At 43.5% G+C, this 16,084-nt stretch overlaps 1 protein-coding gene across 13 annotated transcripts in view; it reads right to left on the reverse strand.

Moving 5' to 3' along the window:
• The window catches only part of CACNA1A (calcium voltage-gated channel subunit alpha1 A), a 406,947-nt gene extending 391,155 nt beyond the window's left edge, over positions 1-15,792 (reverse strand). For 7 of the 13 annotated variants that reach the window (XM_077327283.1, XM_077327280.1, XM_077327282.1 and 4 more), the window contains exon 1: positions 15,113-15,792. The gene's annotated coding sequence lies outside the window, so the exon portion shown is untranslated. The remainder of the gene's footprint in view (positions 1-15,112) is intronic. The other 6 variants (XM_077327292.1, XM_077327287.1, XM_077327286.1 and 3 more) reach the window with 1 other exon arrangement.
• Between the last annotated feature and the right edge of the window lie 292 nt (positions 15,793-16,084).

Below are 16,084 nucleotides of genomic sequence, written 5' to 3' on the forward strand. Positions count from 1 at the left end.
CTAACGGATGTCAACACAATTATCATTGGAAGGCCAGTGCCATGGAAGGCAATGCTGTCTGTGGAAGGACTGGGGCTTCTCATGCATATCACCATCACCTCATAGGGAAGTCGTTAGTCCTTAAGATATGAGTCTCAAGCCATAGGGGGCTTTAAAACTCAATAACTTAAAATACTTATTAGTTGACTTTCAACCTTGCAGAACCCAAGACTGCTTACAATTAGGCATGTAAGCCATTGTAGGTGGAACAAGACTGAAATGGTATGGTCCTCGTGATCTACTCCAGTCAACCTTAGTATATATCACTTTGTCTTTTCAACCTGGAAGATCACATTCCACACTGATCATTCCTTCTCTCCACCTTTCAAGAGGAAAGACAGATATATCAAAACAGACCATCAGTATGACTGACCAACAGTAGCCATCAGACCAATAGGAGTCATCAACAGTAGCCTACTCTACAAGAGAGACAAGACTCCTTCCCAGGAGTAGTTTAAGGATTCACAGGGCCCATAGCACTTTAAGGATTCTGGGGCCCAAGCAGAGTACAATTCCAGAGGGAGCAGCCAGACTGTGGGTGGAGGGGCCCCCACAGTGAAAAGGGGTGTCATTTGGTCCTTAAAGAGGGAAAATGGAGGAGAAGCTACAGCCCCTGACCCATGAGGGGAAGGCACCATGCAGGGCCCTTGGAAGCATGGGGCCTGTAGCATGTGCTACCTGTGCTACATAAATAAACTAGCCCTGCTCCTTACACTGGCCTGTTTATTTATTTGTATTTTTAGTCACCTTGCGTTTGCTCTTGAAAAAGAAAGATATAGATATTAATTGTCTAAAATAAAAATATTAGCAATGACATTATCGGGGGGGGGGAAATAAGGGTGCGCTGAAATTTCATGACTAAGCCTGACCTGCTGCTTAAAAGTACAGGGAATTTACAGAAGAATCACCCAAAATACAGTCTCTTCCCTAACTGAGTGAGCAAAAGGGAGGGGCAGTATACCAAGAAGCAACACTAACTGCCCTGCCCTATAGGTACAAGAATACCTGTCCTGGCAGCTGATTGAGAATATATACATGTATCAGTATGAGAGGAAGCAAGGAGGAGGAGGAGGAAGAGAAGGAGTTGGTTCATATATGCAGCTTTTCTCTATCCAGACGAATCTCAAAGCAGCTTACCTTCGCCTTCCCTTTCCTCTCCCCACAACAGATACCCTGTGAGGCTGGTGAGGCTGAGAGAGCCCTGATATTACTGCTTGGTCAGAACAGCCTTATCAGTGCTGTGGCAAGCCCAAAGTTACCCAGCTGGTTGCATGTGGGGGAGCACGGAATCTAACCTGGCTCACCAGATTAGAAGTCCAGTTTGCCAGGTTAGAACTCCGCATTCCTAAAAACTACACCAAGTGTGGGCTTCCAATTTTAACCCATAAAAACAATATTTAAGATGTTTGTGAAACTTGCATAGGATAGCAATATAGGAATAGCCATCCTGGATTAGACCAATGCTTCAGTGGCTGATCACTTCCAGGCCCCAGCACAGCGAGCGCCACAGTGCAGGGGGGGAGGGAGGTGTGCCCACTGGCGTACCAGCACCCACGCCTCCCTCTCCCCCCTGGGTCCTCGGGCCTCCCTCTCCCGCCCGCGCAGTCCCCAGCCTGAAAAAGGTTGGGGACCACAATGTAAGGTATCCTGTTCCACACAGCAGTCAACCAGCTGCCTTAGAGGACCATAAAACAGGGCATAGAGGCCTGATGGGACGCTGCCGCCATCAGACTCAGTGCGGAAATGTTGCGAATTTCAGCCTGGGAAATAAGGTGAGAAAAGCCCAAATGCAGAAACATTAGAGTCCATTTGCAGCATCCAAAGGAAATCCAAAGCATGTCTCCTTATGCAGAAATGATATCTGTCATAGGACAGTTCTCTGTCTCCTTTTGTTTCTTATGCCTTGTCTATCCAGTTTTTCATCTTCTTACCATACCTCTTCCCTCAGGTGTATCTGCAGCTTTTTCCTTCACTCTGACTGCCATCTAATGACTTTTTCCCCTTGCTTCTTCCCAACATTTATTGGCCCTCTCTGCATCCTACAGTGTTGTAGGAATAGGGATACCTTATTGCTCCTACACATCCTCATATGTTCTGTTCCAAATGTGCCCTTCCTCAAGAATTCATACCTGTATAAAGGAACTCGGAAGGGCAGGCTATAAAAATAAAGTTGTTATTACTTTTATCCCATGAAGGTTGTACCACATCTTACTTACTCCATTCCTCTCCGGCAGGGTGTTTGTGTGTGTGTGTGTGAGAGAGAGAAAGAAGGACAATAGAATATTGAAAAGAGGCAACAGAGGGAAAGTCAATAGATGATGACTCAAAAAGCTGAAGAGAGACACAAGGTAGGAGAAAAGGCATAAAAGAAAGCAGATGAAGCAAGCCATTAAAAATAAGAGGGAATGAATACAGAGTAATATCGCTGAAATTAAAACTGCAGTCCTAAACAGATTTACTTACTTCTAAGCCCTTTGACTTAGAAGGGGATAACACTGTTTAGGATTACACTGACAGCAGCCTCTTTTCAACGAGCTGCAGAACCGAACCTGACACCATTGTGAGGGCACTACAACAGCACTCAAACATAATGCTGGGATATGTACAGTGAGCTGGAAATCAATAAAGACTGCTTGAAATCTGTTTCATCTTCTTTCATTTCCCCAGCCCCGAATGAAGGAAACACCTGTCCAATGGAACACAGCAAACCTGCAAGTGGCTCTTCTCTGCCTTCCTTTCATTCTGGAAGGATGAGAGGCAAACACTCACCTCCAGCTGGGACTGATAATAGTACAAACCATTGGTAAGCAGGCTGGGAAAGGAAGAGAGCTAGCTCTTCCTTTATTTCAATTGCTGGACTAAAATGGACTAAGATATTCCTACTACTCTTTGTCTAAATTCAGAATTTCCTTGCCTACCTTCAAGAAAGACTTTGCAGTCTACAGTTACCATCTTCAAAGGTACCTCAAAAGAACTCAGAAAACTTAATGAATTTCAAGCAATCGCTCAATTTAAAAAAAGTTTGAATACATACTTAGAACAGAGCTTTAAGGACATAGTATTTAAGAATCGAGGTTCTGATATTATGGAGTCACAGGTAGGGACCTAGAACTCCTGAGTCTGAGGTGAAACCTAATAAGAGTGAAAGGTCATGTATCCTCTCTCTTAGGAGCCAGCTATTCTCATTCTCCTTGGACTAATTCTCCTTTCCCTCAGCAAACTCTGCCTGTGTTCAAAGAGGGGATAAGGAAGAGATATATGAAAACAGCTGCTGTGGCCCAGGAAACAGAACTGAGGTCATGATGATAGAAAAAGCATTAATGAGACCTAAGTAAACAGTGTTATCTGGTGTTCCAGCTGCAGTATGATACCTGGTGCCTACTCCAAACAAACCCTCAACTGCTTCTGTGGCATGTGTGCACTTGCCTGTAAACACTGGGGGAAGAAAGAAGGAAAGCAATCTTCCTACTACACAGGGGGCACAAAGACGGAAGGAGGATGGCAGTTTATGTAAAATGGGATTTGAAGTCAGCTGCTGCAGTGAGGGCAAAATACAAACAGGGAACACCCCACACATCAGTATGCCTTTCAGACAGCAATGAAGAAGATACCTTTTAAATATATGACCCAGCTGAAGGTAAGTGAAAGTTTTGGAGTGATGCACTTTTTAGTTAGTCAAATATAAAACAAACAAACAACAATTCTTGCCTTTTTACTACCTAATAGTCCATTGTGATTCAGAGGCCTGCTTCCAGTATTGTGAATCTTTTTTTGTTTATTGTCTATATAGCACCAGCATTATAACAACACTCCATAACAACCTAAATAATAAAAACAGGTCTGCATCCTGAGCAGCATACAATCTAAATGCTGACAGTAGAGAAGACCAAGGAGAAGAAAGGGTAATCGTGAGAGAATGGAAGCAGTAACAAAGCCAAATGAGAGAAGATCTTAAAAACTCCCCCAAAGCATTAAATAAATGAATTTAAAGAACTCCTTAATTAACTTTAAACAAAGTCCGTGCAGCAAATGTAGGTTTTGCAGCAGCAAATAATATTAGGACCTGGGGGATCAATCTGACTCAGAATGAAGTCCTGCCCTGCTTAGAAGATGGGGATGATGAACAGACAGAGGCTTGAGTAGAACAATTTTGATCTTGCACAATATATCCAGAAAAAAGTACTGTGGAAAGTTGTAGAGGTTAAACCCAGGTCTGAATCCTAACTCTGCCGTGGGAAGCTTGCTGGGTAACTCTTCCTCGGCTTAACCTACCTCACAGGTTCAGGTGGGCAGCCATAACCTCCTCACCCTCTACCTATATGTGACAGTCAGTTTCTTTTGTTTCAATATGTCAGAAGAAGTGTCTGTACTCACAACAGCTTATAACCAGAATAAAACTTTGTTGGTCTTAAAGATGCTACTGAAGCTTTGTTCTACTCTACAGGGTAATTGTTGGGATAAAATAAAGGAGGGAAGAATTATGGTGAAGGCCACTTTAGGTTCCCATTGGGGACAAAAGTGGGGCACAAATGAAGTAAATAAATAAGACTTAGCTTTGAAGTTTGAACTAAAGCCAGAGTTGAACTAGCCAGAGAACCAGCTCAGGAGACCCAAAAGTAAAATGGCAGTGAATCCTTCCAGAACTTCCCATACAAAGACATTTTTCTCCAGAATTCGACCTGGGAATGAGCCTAGACAAACTTCTGCATGCTCTGGGAATGATTCCAGAGTTGGGATCCTACTCAAGTACAAGTACAAGTAAACTTTATTGCATATGACCATAGGTCTTTGCAAATCCAAAATGAACAAACAGAAAATACATTCCAATAAAAATGTAACACACCAAAAAAAGAGATATTCATGATGTGCAAAATACCTAGGTAAAATAATGTATCTAAGTTAAGATATTTTACCAGACATATTTAAAATGGCTAAAACCACCTTAAGTAGCCACATTAGATAGAGTAATACTGGCTTTTATTTATTTATTTATTTATTTTGCTGCCATAGCAAAGCGAGACATACTGTAAGAAATGTTAAAATTAGTATCTGACAGCAAGAATTTCAACTTACCTGAAGCAGAGGCACGTTTTAAGTCACAGATAGCCCCATCTATAAAGTTAGCTCTAGGGTGTGAGTACAAAGGACATTAGAGAATATAATGTGGTAAATCCTCCACAATTAATTGACCACAAATACAATATCGTTGGTCATTCGGTGTCCAGTTATACCAGCCTAACTGAACTGTAGTCGGCATTATTTCAAAACGCTGTGCTGTAAAGGCTGCTCTTAAGTTGTTGTTTAAGATCCTAGCTAGGTAGGATGATCTGCAATGATCTTTTTAAAATATTTTAAAGTTTGCAGATTGTGATTGTAAAATTGGAATCCTACTCAGACCTAGAACAACGAGAAGTCCAGATCTTCAAAGAACCTGTGCTTTGAAATGAGAATGCATTTGGAATTAAATGCTTTGAGATAACTCTATTAGAGCAAAGAGGGTTGAAGAGATTCAGGACTAGAATTAAAGTGGTTTTACATACTGCTGTAATTGCTAAGGTTTTCCTTTTGTTCTGACTTACATGCATGTATTTGGGCTGGAACCCCGAAAAATGTGTGCCTCCTGTGATTCCTGAGGATGTCAAAAATCCATTCTTAGAGTTTTAAATAAATGTGAAAAATGCTCAAGTAGGTCAAGAGAGGATAACATGGTAAAGCAACATTAGAGATGTGCCTAAAGGTATCCCCTGTGCAAGCACCGGGTCATGTCTGACCCCTGGGGTGACGCCCTCTAGCGTTTTCATGGCAGACTCAATACGGGGTGGTTTGCCAGTGCCTTCCCCAGTCATAACCATTTACCCCCCAGCAAGCTGGGTACTCATTTTACCGACCTCTGAAGGATGGAAGGCTGAGTCAACCTTGAGCCGACTGCTGGGATTGAACTCCCAGCCTCATGGGCAGACAGGTTCAGACAGAATTTCTGCTGCCTTACCACCCTGCACCACAAGAGGCTCTAACAGGGATGTGCCTAAGGATGGCTTTTAAGTACAGGATTGAAGGTTGGTCATCTTGCATTTGGTAAAACTTGCATACAACTTACAAGTGGGAATCTTTTTCTGAGTCAAAGGTAAGTACATTTATTAGGATTTTGGTAATAGGTGATACATAATTTCCTATGCTCTTGATTTTTTAAAGTTAAAGCTGTTGACTTTTTCCCCTAGGAGGCAGTATGGCCAGCTAGTCAGATGATTAGATCTTCAACAATCTTTGGATCTTGGGTTTTGATCACCATGTCTCAGTCTATCCTATATGACTGAAGGGGTGGTAATATTTCTGAATGACAATGGATATCCCACCCAAAAGGTATTAATAGCCCAAGTACTCCATCAGGATTTGAAAGAGATGACTGCCTGGGAGAGAAAGAGACAGAGAAGCAGACACACTACTTGGAGCAGCCTGAAGCACTTTCAGGACCTCAGTCTCTCTCAGTATCTAATGTGAATAGTAGATCTACTGCTCCAAAGGAGTGCGTCTGTCTCTACTTGTACCCCACCTGTAAATTTCATATAAAGCAAATGCTGCAAAATGCCATAAATCTAGAGTCAAAAATTTCCAATCTGCTCACCTCAAAAGGAGGCCAACTCTGACACGTGCTAGCCCCTGGAACTTCTCATTGTGCAGAGAAGACGTCCAAGTTTAATAAACTGTTCATTTGCTTTACCAGACAAAAATTGAACTATTACAGTAATGAACATCTTGTAATTTTCACTTTCAAAAAAGTGGAACAAGAATGACTAAGGCAAGATGAATTTGAAAGCAGTTAAGACTTTTCTGTAGCAAACTGCAGAGGAAAATTGGGTGTAGATACAAGTACATGGAAATTCTAGGTATAAGACTGCTATCAATTAAAATAAACTTTTGGAAAAGTGAAAATATATATCTGCCAGCAATTTTAACAGATTCATGCCTATGAGATGAAAATATATATCTGCCAGGGATGTCACTGTTATTTTAGTGTAGCATACCGCTAGTACAATGCTCTCTGTATACTAGATTAATGCCAGCATGCCAACAATATAAATGGACACAGCTGCCTTGACCAGTATACAACCCTTCCAGTTCATTCTGGATAAACTGGAAGCAGTTGGAGAAGACTGCTTGTAGCATATATTAGCGTAATTGCAAGAATCAAGGCTTTTGATCACCAAAGCACGACACTGTGAAATATCAGGTTGAAAAACCAAATGATGTAACTTATGCAAATATCACAATTTTAAAAAATCTAATAATCTTGTCTAATATCCAAGGTTCTGCAAAATGGACAAATAGAGCATTCAATATCGAGTTCTATGTTAAAAACGTGAGAAAAGATATGGCTTCTTTCCATCAGCAATTCTTGGTCTCCAGCATCCCTCCAGCCTTTCCAGGACTGAGCACCAAGTAGCTGTGATCAAGTAGCTTGAGAGATCACTCAGGCATAGCTCTAGGGAAGAGACAGCTGACAGAGTTCATGGGGCAAGAGATACACAGTTGTATTATCATATGCATACCAATGATGCTCAACTGCATCCTTTACCATGAACTCCCTGAGCAGCTGCATTTATAAGCAGAACAACACGAGCAATATTGAATTTCAAGTTTCTTGGGAGTAATGTACAATCATCCATCTTCACCAATTAGTTCAATCTTGTAGGTAAGATTCAAACCACTGACTGACTGCTGTCATCACACCAGCAAGCTGCTGTAGCAATTTATTTAATTATTTATTATATTTATATACCGCCCTCACTGAAGGCTCCATTTAGAGGAAACAGGAAAAAGATACAGATAACATATGGTAAAAACCAGTGATAACAATAATGACATTATAACACCAATAACAATTAACATGATAATAACAATAACATGAGAGAATAACTGAACTGCAAAAGAGCCTCAGCTCAGCTCTTACTGAGACCCAGTGGGTTGTGTAGATTCACAGCAGTCATGATAGGAGGAGGGAGTTTGGCGGTTGATTGGAAGTGATGGCTTGGGTCGACCTCAATAATCTATCAAGTGCATCTAAGACCATTGTAAGGTTCAGGACAACCACGATGGATGCGTTTTTTCTTCATTTTATAGGATCATCAGTAGATCTGTTACCACCCAGTCTCTGTGCCATTGCAAAGGCTGGGAAACAGACTAGAATGTTCTTGATATATCAAATTTTCAAAGACAAGAAGATAATTAATTTAAGGGGAATATTAATAGGTTTGATATGTACAGCGAAGAGAAATCTTTTATATCTCCTATTCACTATGAAAGCAAGCATATTATATATCCAGAAATTTATCTTTAAAGTGCTGGATAAATTACATTGTTTTTCAATTTCCAAAGTTTAACTATTTCAGTTTTCCATTGATGGGAGTCACATACTACCTTGGGTGCATAGAGGGAGTAAAATGTTCTCTATGACAAGGCACCCTGGTTGAGATGCTGGAACGTGGGGGGGGGGAACCATTAAGATAATGCTAAAGTCTACTAGAACATGACTGATAGACTAAAATCCAAGAGAACTTTCAAAAAAATTATACTGTGGATTATTTGTTCCTTTAAATAACTCAATCAATCTTTATTTAAATAGTCATTGACCAGAGCATTAAAAAACATGAACATAACAATATATAAAATAAAGGCATTATTAGTAACAATCCATAAAACAGGATGAGGGAACAATCCAACAGCCATAGAATTGAAATAAAATAGGACAAATCCCAATCTAAATGGTTCAGATTTCATGGGGAAATCATAAAACGATGGATTTTACAGGTAGCAGCACAAAACTTTGTGGTAGAAAGAGACACCTAAGGGTTCTCATTATTCAACAACATTTTTACCAACAGTGTTGGAATGATGAGTGGCATGCAAAGGTTTTCACCAAAGTCAACATGCTGACCCTTTTAAATGATCATTTTTTAAAACAGTCGTGTTTTTCTGCAAGGCATTTGAAAGATGGACTTACAATGGCAAATAGTGGGGAGGGCGCAATTCCGCCATTGTGCTACATGCTCATTGGCAGGCCATGGTGAGCTGCAATGTCACATGACCACCACTCTGGCACTTGTTACTGGCAGGGCCTTATGGGAATTGTAGTTAATGGACACAGAGACCTCAACAAAAAAATTCTGTGGGGGCACACAGCCTTTTGAAAACACTACAACCTGTCCCCCTTAGACATATGGTGTTCCTCGTAAAGTGTGGATTGAATTGCTTGCAAATGCTTCTGAGGGAATTAATTAATTTCTGCTGATATAATGTTGTCATAGCAGAGGTGGGAGGGTCTATGCCGAATAAGGGGCGCCTCAAGCTTCCATTGGTGGATGAGGGACTAGAGGCTGTCCATTTCCGCCATTGGTGTACGGTGGCACAGGGGAGATCAAAAACATGCCAGTGTTTAGGCATGCAAAAAGAGGCATTTCTATGACCATTGTAAAAGAAAAGTTGTTTTAAAGCTAGTTTTAAACACTGCACCGAAAAGATGCAGTGACTGCTATGAGGGGGGAACACTGTTCAGAATAAAAAATATTACGGTGCCTTTTCTGCGGCGATACCAGCTCCACTTGGAGAAAAAAATTTAAAAACACCTTTTTGGGAAGACTTTTTGTGAGGTTTCCTGCCATGACTCGAAGGAGGAGAAGGGGGGGGAGTTCTTATATGTCGCTTTTCTCTACCAGAAGGAGTCTCAAGATGGCTTACTATCGCCTTCCCTTTCCTCTCCCCACAACAGACACCCTGTGCGTTAGGTGGAGCTGAGAGAGCCCTGATATAATTGCTCGGTCAGAACAGCTTTATCAGTGCTGTGGCGAGCCCAAGGTCACTCAGCTGGCTGCAGGAGTTATCAATATGAGACAAATATTATTGTAAAAAGGACAGTGTAATATAACGTGTTCTATGGCTTCTAGTTACCTATTTCCGCATGGACAGAATGGAACTTTTTGATACCGGACTTCAAGAATGGCTGATGGCAATGCAGAGCATCTAGCAAGTGTAAATGCTCTTTTAAGACTATTAATCTCTAGGGTTAGGAAGTATGCCACTGGTGCCAGCATAGCTTTATCAGAGGATAGAAAGGTCTGATTGTTGTCCAATATCCATAATATTAATGGGACAGGAGACAGAATACTGCCATGATGGCCCTAAAGTTGGGGCTCTGAGTAGAAAACCCTTCCCGTTTACCACTGAACTAAAAATATTATTCCACTTCCAAATTGTAAGACTGGGCCAGAACAGTTTCATCTGTATATGACACACATGTACAACAGCAATATACAATTGCAACAATAACCATCTGTAAATATATAATTTTTCTATAGTAGATTATATAGGAGCTGTGTAGCACTCTGTAACATAAGAAAGCTTTAAGGGGTCATCCTAGATACTCAGCAGGACATAGTCCCCAAAGCAGAAAGTACAGACAGACTCAACCAATATTTTCTGTTTTCTCATCTGTAATTATATCCAGTCCAGATGCATCTACATTTGACCTGGTCTCCCCACAACCAGACTGGAGGCAGAATGGAGACACTGTAGGGGCAGTTCATAAGTACAAATGAGAGCATGTGGAACTATACTCCATTTTCTCTCATCTACATTGCAGTAGACTGCAGACCATTATAGTAGGCTCCTGAGCTTTTCCTTTGCAATAACATCGATATTAATTCTTTCAGCAGAAGAGCCAAGGCTGACATCCAAGATGGTAGTTTCTTGCTCCCACATTTTAACCACTAATTGCACTCTTGTGCCAGCTACCTTTTCCCCACATCCAGAGGGCCCAGGTCTGCTTGAGGAAGCCAGTGATCTGAATTTTCATTCTCCTCCTGCTTATCACCCTGCTAACAGAACGTATTGACATCTCTGCACTTGGATATCCCAGCAGCTGTACCATCATGTACTTCCCACACAGAAAATTGCCTACTGGGTTTTTTCCATAACTTTATGTCTCACTTCATAACCAATATTCCTTGCAGCAAGTCATGAAGCCTTCATAACAGCTAAAGTCCAGTCTGGAGAGCAGCTCACATAATCACATGCAAGGAATGTCCCTTCCCCTTCCTCCCAAGGCAAAGATTACAAGGCAAAAGAGAAACATCTTCACTTTCCTCCTAGAACTTGGAAAGTAGGTGCAGGAAACCCTGAATCAGCCTCCACTAACCACGGAATCACCTGACTCTCACCCTTCAAATCCACGAATTTCAATAAACCTTTTCCTGAGTTACTATTTATTTATTTTTATTTTCAAATTTATATGTCACCCTTCCCCAAGGGTGCAGAGCTACTACAGATTCCCCTTTCTTCATATCCTACTGCCAGATCTCTCCCTATTCCTTTCCACACAATTCCTTTATCAAGCCTAACCTTTCTTGGGTGCCTATTTTACAACGTAAGTGTCAGGTGCCTTATCCTTTTCCTCTGATTCCCCCACTGCACCTTTGAAATGGTAAACGAGTGTGTTTCTGTAGCTTAGATGAGGCCATCTGGCCAACATCCCCAGCCTGCTTGTCCCTTGATTTTGCACCCGGATCAAACGTTCTTTCAAGGGTAAGGGCTTTCCACGTATTTGGGGGGGGGGGTCCTGTTCCCGTGCCTATATTACCCCAGCCCGAACCCAGGGCTTTGCTGGAGTCAGTCCTCCTGTTCTACATGTTACCTTTGGAAGAGTGATCACCTGTCTCTTATTCAATAAACTAGCTTTGGTTAAATACCTGAGCCTTGGTATTTACCATGTTAGGAACTGAAGAGGGACCTCGCTGCAGTGCTTGCTTAGGGTCATGACAGTAAGCAATCCAGGCAGTGATTATGCAGAACCTAACAACTGTTGATGTTCAACTAACGAATAGTAGCACTACTTCTCAGTAGTACTGAGCTCTTTCAGAATTAGACACCATTGTCCCAACAGAGCTCGGAAACCGTTTTATACGGTTCCCAAAACAGCGGAAAGTTTTTAAATATATTTTCCTTTCTGAAATGCTAAGTTGGGAAGCCATATCTAGATTTCCTTTATTTCCTCCTCAGACCCTACTCTATATCCCTTATCCTGCCTTCTCCAGGTAATGCTGAATTGTGTGGGAGATGATGGAACAGGAAAACATCAAACCAACTGCATTTTACTAATTACTTCAAGAACCTCAGAATGGGTACTTTCATTTTAAAGATTAGGCTGAGAAGTACTAACTGCTCAAGGCCATAAATTACTTTTATGATGACCCTGTATTTGCACTGCACAGCAAATTCCAGTGGTAGTATCTAGACTTACATTCCACCTTTCAAGCATACAAAGCTCTTCACATGCTCTGAGGGCTGGTCTTCTTCACATGAAGCTGAGGTGACAGAATGGACTGTATCACTTCAGACTGCAGGAGAGTGATTACATTTTTCCAAGTTCCTCTACACTAATAGTTCCTAGTAAGTGGGAAACTAGCACAGCATATGAAAGATATGCTTAAAAGTTTTGGGCAATATATGCTTTTGAATATATTTGCGGTGAGCTTTTAGATGTGAGAGCACTGAAATATGTCCTGCAGTGTAAAGTGGCATAGTTCATTCTGCGACCTCAAAATTTCTCTACCTCTTTCTGCTGCAGTAAAGAATAGGCCTCAGTAATTTTTACAAGAGTTCTGTAAGGTAGACCAGCATTATGATCCCAGACTGTACAAAAGAAGCTGGAACTGGAATCTAGTGAGGTCTTAAACCAGGGATTTACCAGTTTACACTTATGTCGCCCAATGTAGCCAGGTAAGTCCCACAGAATTCATAGGTTTTTTGCCCAAGTCTTCTTGTGGAAAACTGTACTTTACTTTAGCCTGGCAACCCCAAATCCTCTACATAGCAAAGAGATAGTGACATGAGCCAAGCTGCATGTCAATATTTGGTTGCTTCTTCTATATTTATTTTATACTGTATTTATATGCTGCCTTTCCCCCCGGTATAAGTGGCTTATATTGTTCTCTTCTCCATTTTATCCTCACAACAACCCTGTGAGGTAAGTTAGTACATGACTCACATAAGGTCACCCAGTAAGCAGAGTGGGGATTTGAACCCACGTTTCCTAGTTCCTAGTCTGATGCCCTAATAACTACATCTCACTGAAACCTAGCCCATCTTGTCTTTTCTGCATTGTGATGGGAGCCTATTTCCCCCACTGCATAGACAGGAAGTCAAGGACCATTTCTGCCCAGGGAACTTCGCTGCACCTGCACAAATCCAGAGCAGATGAAGTGCACCAAGCCAAATGCTCCACAATGCAGGAACAGGAAGAGGCGGAGCAACCTGTCCTGACTCAAACTCCAGCCTGCAGCCCAGCACAAAGCCTCCAGTGCAGAAATAGTCAAGGATACTCATCTTAAACGTCTCACTATAGCCTTGGGTAGGAGATGACATATTTTAATTCAGCCTGTTACCTTTGGGTTCTAGCCAGCACTTTAAGATCAGGGATAGTTTTTTCTTCAAAACAAAAGGCTACTTAGTGCAAACAAAGGCCAACTCTAGACCACACATGGCTGTACCCATCAATAATTTTCCATCACTTGTAGGCGTTTTTCCTTCAGTGGGTTGATTATAAGGTTGTCAACTCTGGGTTGGGAAATATCTAGAGACTTTTGGGACGGAGCCAGGCGTGGGCAGGATTTCCGGTGGGTAGGGATCTCAGTGGAGTAGAATGTCATGGAATCCACCTTCCCAAGCAGTCTTTTCTCCAGAGGAACTGATCTCTTCAGTCTGGAGATAAGCTATAATTCCAGGGGATCCCCAGATGAGACTGGCATCCCTAAATGGCTATAGTACAAAGAGTCTTGGTTACTAAGTTGTACTCAAAGCAATGGCTTAGTTTGGAAGACGTAAAAGGTAGCTCTTTAAATATGGGGTCAAATAAGCCTCTATCAGACCCTGTGCACAACCAAGAAAGACTGAGCTAAACAATGGCACTTGCAAACATCCAGGCCACCCTGGCCCACAGGATCCTTCTTACTCTCACACCACAGCTGACCCTAGTACACCTCCCAATGCCTACAGCTGAAGCCTTTATAGCCATCCATTTATCTCCTAGAGCCAAAGGCTAAAGCAACACCACTAGGCTGAACGCTCTGAACTGGCAGTTCTCTGGCCCTGAGCTCTGGCTGTTCTTGTTTAGCAGAAGCCAAGGACCTAAGGGGCAGTTGGAAATGGCATGCACCATGCCTGCTGGAAGCATCTGTTCCTTGGAGCAGACGGCGAGACCAAAATAATTCACCATTGCATTGTCTCCATTGTTCCGCCTAAGGTTCCTTGAAGCCCTATCTGCCACCATCGAAGGATGGCAGGGGCTAAGAAGTCAGGGCACCCAGGCTCGCTTTCCGATTTCAGGGAGAAAGAAAATGGAGATTTAAGAGTCCCAACAGTTTAGCATACCTTGTACGTATCACAGATGCTGAAGTGCATTGCATTGGACACACACACAGAAAACAGGGTGGGGGTGAAACTACAGCTATTGGAAGCTGTCAGAGATGCAAAGGCTGAGTGAGGGTCTTCCCATGTATTTAAGCCCTGATTCTAGCACGTTGCAGCAGGTAGAGGCATCCCTCCCAGCGCTATGTGAGATTCCCACCTAGGGGAAGACAGGAGTCACTGCTTACAATCAATAAAAGATGCAAATGTACATGGTGGAGGAGAGCGGAGATATAAAAACAGATATCGGAGCATAAGGAGGGCACCAAGGCTTTATCAAGATTTCCATCAACCCAAAAACAAACAAAATGATTGCATCTGCTCCCCCCTCCCCCCCATCAGTTGCAGCCTGGATACATTTGAAACAAAACCTCCAGCCCAGGACTCTTCCCTGAACATCAAGTGCTACCCCCCCCCCACTCCAGTGTGGTGTCTGTCTCTTCTTGTGTGAGTGTGTGGAAGGATGATGTAGGCAGGCGGTGGAAAGCACCCATCTGTCTTCATGTCCCAGAACTCCAGAATGGTGGCTGGTTTCACCTAGGAGGCATTTTTCTCAGGTCCCACCACCACGGCTGTTCCACCCCACGCCAAAGTGGCAGCACAGGTGCCACGCACTCACCTGTATCTCTTCAGAGATCCTTGCTGGCAGCCAGCAAAGAGTTAATGCTGCCAACTGTGCCTGGCATCGCTTTCTGCCAAGTGTCCTGCCAAGACATCCGAAGGCAGGTCATAATAATCCGTAGCTGTCTGGAGAGGTTCGGGAGGGGGCAGGTAAGGGGGTGGGGAAAGAGGAAGGGTGGCCGGCAGGGGTGCAGTTGAGAGCCAATCTCAGGGCATGGTGGTACCCTAGACGTCAGCTTGGCACTAAACCAGGAAAGAGAGGAAGGAGGACCGAACAGCTCTCCGGAGGATGCTGGAGCGGGAGAGAGTGCGGTGCAAGGGGGGACACCCTGGGCGCCCACCCCGTTTGCTGGGCGGAGAGCAGGCGACCGCGCGCGCGCCGCGATTAAGTCTTGCACATGGCGACCATCGTGCAGCTGCCGCCAAGTCAAACACCGTCTTGCTCGCTTCTCGCCAGGAGGGAAACGTCCAGGGACTAGCCCCAGTCACCTGCCTTGAAGGCGGCTCAGACCCGACCCCCCATTTCGGCTGTGCCTCCAATCCCTCTCTCTCCCGCTTGCTTCCCTCCCTCCGGCTGTTCTTCTCTCCTCCCCCTCGCACGTGGTTATTAACGAAATAAAAAAAAATCCTGACAGGAGGAGCCGGCCTTCAATTATTTATGCCGACCACAAACCCAAAACGGTAATTATACATTGCAGCTGCCGTGGCCCCGGGCGGGCGGGCGGGCGAGCAGGCAGGGAGGGGCGGGAACGGGGCGGCGAGAAGCAACCTCTCGCGCCTTCTCGGCGCACACACAGCAAGGCACGGGCTAAAGCCCCGCACCGTTCTCTTTGCTGCGTGGCTGTGGCTGCAGCCCGCTTTGCCCCGGGGCCGGCCAGGCTCTGGCGCTGCTGTCCAGCTAGCAGCCACCGCCGTCAATCAGCAGGAGAGGAGGGAAGATCCTGGCGGGCTTCTTTTCGTTTCTGAGGGG

This window comes from Paroedura picta, chromosome 3, assembly GCF_049243985.1.
Source record: "Paroedura picta isolate Pp20150507F chromosome 3, Ppicta_v3.0, whole genome shotgun sequence".
NCBI lineage: Eukaryota > Metazoa > Chordata > Lepidosauria > Squamata > Gekkonidae > Paroedura > Paroedura picta.